The sequence below is a fragment of the Trachypithecus francoisi genome, unplaced genomic scaffold (genome assembly GCF_009764315.1).
Source record: "Trachypithecus francoisi isolate TF-2019V2 unplaced genomic scaffold, Tfra_2.0 Contig00347, whole genome shotgun sequence".
NCBI lineage: Eukaryota > Metazoa > Chordata > Mammalia > Primates > Cercopithecidae > Trachypithecus > Trachypithecus francoisi.
In genome coordinates this window covers 1-5,618 of record NW_022680581.1, presented here as the reverse complement: position 1 = coordinate 5,618, position 5,618 = coordinate 1, and the positions used below count along the sequence as shown (strand labels likewise).

Below are 5,618 nucleotides of genomic sequence, written 5' to 3'. Positions count from 1 at the left end.
TATTGCATGAATCGGAATAAAACAGCAGCATTTTCCAGACTATACTGAATAATCCAACAGCCTCCACAACTTCTTCAATTGAATTCAGTACAAACTGAAGAATGATGGATAATCAGCACTCCTAGAAACATTTACTATCAGAAAAATAGTTAATATAGTACTACTAAAAATACTTAATGGAGTAAAAAGATATTCTCAAAAAAGTACTCATCTTCCTTCTCTGAATTTGCAAACTGATTATCTTCCATATTACTGGATCAAAGTGGGCTGCAAGTTCGAGTCTCAAAATTTTACTCTCATTCTGAATCTCCTGAATCACATCACAAAAGACTGGTTTCCTGAAGATCCATCCTAGGTAACATTGCCAGAGAAAATACAAGACACTCAGTTGAATCTGAATTTCAGATAAAAGCAAGATGATATTCCAAAATAAAAGAATCATAAAGGCTTCATGACATATACTAAGATATTATTTATTGTTCATCTGAAAAATAAGTTTAACTTGGTGTCCTGTATGTTTATTTGTTAAATCTGGCAATCTTAATTTTAAGAGAGTGCTTATAATTGATCAGTATTTGTGTGGATATTTCCTTGTGGATGTAATACAATCTCTAGTACATACCTAATTAGAATAGTTCTTGCTTTTAACGTGTAACTCTGTTTTTCAAGTTGCTGTCTCAGATTCAGCCATTCAAGGAAGAAGACGTAGGTTTTCTTCCTGTTGTAACTCTGCAGATGTGCTAAAAAATGTTTACAAATCAGAAATAAAAGAGACAGACTATCCTCACAAACTAGCCGTGTTTGGCGTTGTGAGATTTTTGATTCCTTTACCTTGTCAGAGATATTGTCAAACAATCTGTCAGGAAATGGGGACTAAGAACAAATTAAAATTTAAAAATAAATGGAAAGCTGGCAGAGTTGTGGTGTTTCAGAGAAAAGAATATTTAACAAAATAAGCCTTATATTTAATTGTATTTGAAAAAAAAAAAAAAACAAAAAACGAGGTAGAGAGGAAAGAAAGCTTTTACATTTCCATACATGTCCAAAACAAGTATCTAATTTTTTACTTCCTATAAGGAGTTTTCTACTAGTTTCACTCATTCATTAACATGTGTGAAGCAGCTGCTATATTTCAGACTCCAGGTTATTTGCAAAATGATGGACAAAATAGGTCTGGCCCTTATAGCTTTTAACATCGACATTAGAAGGGAAATTGTTAAATAGGCAATGGCAATCAGTCAGTAAGTTCTGTGGATGCCAGTTTATGATTTCTGTAAGTAGATACCTCTTTTAAACCACACAATTTCCTATCCTTCCCTCTTTTATTCTTTTTTTCCCGACTTTCTTTTTGTATGTGTGCATGACAGAGTCTTGGTTTGTTGCCCAGGTGGAACTGTAGTGGGATCATAACTTACTGCAGCCTTGAAGTCCTGGGTTTGAGCCATTCTTCCACGTTAGCCTCCCAAGTAGCTGGAGTAGTGGGACTATAGGCACTTGCCACCATATCTAAGTTTTTGTTTTTGTTTTATTTTGTAGAGATAGAGTCTTACTAAGTTGCCCAGGTGGGTCTCAAACTCCTAACATCAAGCAATTCTCAAAGTGCCGGGGTTATAGGCATGGGCCGCCATAGTGCCCCATCTTTTTTCTTTCTGTCTTTTTTTGTATGATTTCTGTCTTACCATCTGTTCACTGACTTTGAAATTGCATTGTCCTAATATAGGACAACAACAGAAAGAAAAAAATACCTTTCTGTTGTTGTTGGTTCTGTATGAGATACGGAAGGAAAGGTTTTTTTCAGAGAGAGACAAATGTTCTCAATTTCCATTTTTTTCTTATGGGTCAAAATCTAAGACTTATGGTAACCAAGATAGGGCTGGGGTCCAGAAACCAATATCCCAAAATATAGTGCATTGATGTGGTGAACTGCAGAAGCAGCTGCAAGGCTTGTGTGACCTTCTTCTCACCTGCTCTGTTCCTCAGTCCTCTTTCTCTCCCAAAGCACAAGATGAGGCTGTTGTATGAAATTTCCTATCTACCTAGAAAGCAAATGCCCAAAAAGGAACAACATTGCCTTCCATCCCCTTCCTGACATCTTATTATCTATCTTAGAAAAGAAAATTGAGGAATGCAACCACACCTGGACATTTCACAAGATAACATCTTCCTCAGAGGCTCATTCACATTCTAAAGAGAAATATTTACAACTTAATTTTGGTCTCCAGATCCATTTATTTTCCCTAAAAATCTTTTACTCCTGCTCCCCTATTCCCTTCTCCCCAATTAAAAGGGCATTCAAGCATCAACCATCTGGCCCTTTTCTTATGTTTTAACGTTTTGTATGACTTTCATATTGGTGTGCACATATGTGCATGCAATAATTGTGTTATGTTTTTCTCTTGTTAACCTGTCTTCTGTTATGGGGTGCTGTTTTAGACCCTTTATGAAGAAAAGTAAAAGAATCGCCACCTATCTGCTCCTACAACTTTAGCTTTTGTGAGTCTTATTAGCTTCAGTAAATTTATATTTACATGTGTAAAGGGGGAATAGAGGAAAATAATGGTGCATAGTCTCTTACTCTTGAATCTACATTTTACATAAAATAAAGTAAACATGTGAAAAGATAGGAGAGAGGAAATGAGGCTATAACGATGAGTTCTGAAATTACAGCTACTTGTTTGGGAATTAAAGAAAAACAGTATTGGTGACTCAGTTCCCAAGCTTAATTTTTTCTTTGGCACAGTGAGTTTGGGATCCTGGGATTCTATTTTGCTTTCACATATTGTAAATTCTTTCTTATCTTATTTGAGATGTAAATATTGGGGGAAAAGGTTTTTTGACAGTTTTACAACACAGGGATCTCTTTCACAAGAATCTGAGAGCCATTGCTTTGAAATGCCATCATCAGAAAGTATCCACATCTCTCTGTTTCTATAAGAGGGTGGAAGTCTATCTTTGTGAGCACCTTGCTCTGAGTTATAAAGCCACCTCCTGTCATGAACACAAGAAAAAGTTTTCTTCTTCCCTGGGTAAAGCCAATACACACGGTCTATGATCCTTCAAACCCCATCTCTTAAAAATACTCCAGCTTCTTGTTTCATGGAAGTTCAACTCAGACTGAGTTCCGGCCTCTCAGCCCTCCTGTAGGAGACTTCTGCAGAGTGTTCTTTCACTTTCACTTTGTCTTGTTCAACTTTTGCTTTGACAGTTGATTCAAAGAGTCACAGAACATGAGATAAACAGATAGTTCACCAGTAAGAAATGAGCTGAGATCTGGCCACTGCACTCCGGCTCGGGCGACAGAGCAAGACTCCGTCTCAAAAAAAAAAAAAAAAAAAAAAAAAAAAGACATAATATAAGTGAAGGTCTCACAAGTCAGAATGTGAAAATAAGAAATTCTTCTACGATACCTGGAAAGAGATTTAAAGTCGTTGAAAATAATTTCAAAAAGAAAATATTCAATTAGGTTGTAGTTAAAAATATAGAAAGTTGCTGGTGCTGCACTTCCATTGGAACTCAGGTAGAAAGATGTTTCATTGAGTATCTGTGTCACCATTGAGTGAAATGGAAGTGTACTGTGTTTACACAGAAAGGAGCATAAAATAGTTACCCACCCTCACAGACACACATAGTATCACTCCCACAGAGTCTACCTTGTTTGTTTCATCAGAAGAGATATTTTCAAAGGTTCTTTCTCCTCTCGAGTAGTCCAAGTTGGTACAAGAAAGCCAGTACATCTGTTAAGGCTTCATCACTGAATGGGGCAAGGAAACCATTCACTAAGCTGCAGGTTGGAAAGACAAAATCTGGGAAAAGAAGGGAAGGCAATATTACTGAGTCTCAGAAATTACCGCATCAGCAAAGAGTGGAATTGAGCCTAATCTTCAGGGAGGGTGATATGGTTTGGTTCTGTGTCTCCATCAAAATCTCTTGTCAAATTGTGATCCCCATGTGTTGGAAGTGAGGCTTGGTGGGAGGTGATTGGATCATGGGGATGGATTTCCTCCTTGCTGTTCTTGTGATCTCATGAGATCTGGCTGTTTAAAAGAGTGTGTAGCATTTCGTCCTTCTCTGTCTCTCTCCTGGTGCCATGTGAAGATCTGTTTGCTTTCCCTTCGAGCTTCTGCCATGATTGTAACTTTTCTGAGGCCTCTTTCCATGTTTCCTTTACAGCCTGTGGAATTGTGAGTCAACTAAACCTCTTTTCTTCATATATTATGCAGTCTCTGGTAGTTTTTTATAGCAGTGTGAGAACGAACTAATACAGAAAATTGGTACTGGGAGTGGGGCATTTCTATAAAGATACCTGAAAAAGTGGAAGTGACTTTGGAACTGGGTAATGGGCAGAGGTTGGAACAGTTTGGAAGGATCAGAAGAAGACAGAAAGATAAGAAAAAGTTTGGAACTTCCTAGAGACTTGTGGAATGGTTTAGACCAAAATGCTGATAGTGATATGAACAATGAGGTTCAGGCTGAGGTGGTCTCAGATGGAGATAAGGAATTCACTGGGACCTAGAGCAAAAGTCACTTTTGCTATGCTTTAACAAAGAGACCAGTGACATTGTTCTTCTCTGTAGATCTTTGAACTTGAGAGAGATGATTTAGGGTATCTGGCAGAAGAAATTTCTAAGCAGTAGAGCATTCAAGAGGAGGCCTGGTTTTTTTCAAATGCCTAGATCCTTTGCATTAACACAGAAATGACCTGAAACTAGAATGTATATTTAAAACAGAAGCAGAGCATAGAAGTTTGGAACATTTGCAATTCCACCTTGTAAAAAAGAAAAACCCATTTTCTGGGGAGAACTTCAAGGCTGCAGAAATTTGCATAAATAAAGAAGAGCTGAATGTTAATAGCCAAAAAAATGGAGAAAATGCCTCCAGGGCATTTCAAAGACCATAACAACAGCCCTTCTCATCACAGGCCTGGCAGCACAGGGGGGAAAAAATAGTTTTGTGAGCCAAGTCCAGAGCCCCAGTGCTCTGTGCAGCTTTGGGACATGGTGCCCTGTGTCCCAGCCGTCCAAGTTCCAGCCATGGCTAAAAGGGGCCAAGGTACAGCTTGGGCTGTTGCTTCAGAGGGTGCAAGCCACAAGCCATGGTGGCTTCCATGTGGTGTTATAGCTTATGGGTGCACAGAAGGCAAAAGTTGAGGTTTTCAAGCCTCTGCCTAGATTTCAAAGGATATATGGAGATGCCTAGATGTCAAGGCAAAAGTTGGCTGCAGGGGCATAGATCTCATGGAAAACCTCTATTAGGACAGCATGGAGAGGAAATGTTGGGTTGGAGCCTCCACATAGAGTCCCCACTGGGACACTGCCTAGTGGAGCTGTAACAAGAGAGCCACCATCCTCCAGACCCCAGAATGGTATATAAACCTACAGCTTGCACACGCACCTAGAAAAGCCACAGACACTCAATGTCAGCTGATGAAAGCAGCAGCTGGAGCTGTACCCAGCAAAGCCACAGAAGCCAAGCTACAGAAGATCTTGAGAGCTTACCCCTTGCATCAATGTGTCTTGAATTTGAGACATGGAGTCAAAGAAAAGTAGCTTCACGATGTAATGACTTAATGTCTGCTCTGCTGGGTTTCAGACTTGTATGGGGTCTGTAGCCCCTTGGTT

The 5,618-nt window shown here is 39.0% G+C and overlaps 1 long non-coding RNA gene across 1 annotated transcript; it reads right to left on the bottom strand.

The window, feature by feature from the left end:
- Positions 1–219: 219 nt before the first annotated feature.
- On the bottom strand, positions 220–3,799 carry LOC117083427. Its single transcript, XR_004437083.1, has 3 exons — positions 3,651–3,799; positions 623–740; positions 220–351 (listed from the first exon to the last, which is right to left on the bottom strand). It is a non-coding gene; the product is annotated as an uncharacterized LOC117083427 (long non-coding RNA).
- Between the last annotated feature and the right edge of the window lie 1,819 nt (positions 3,800–5,618).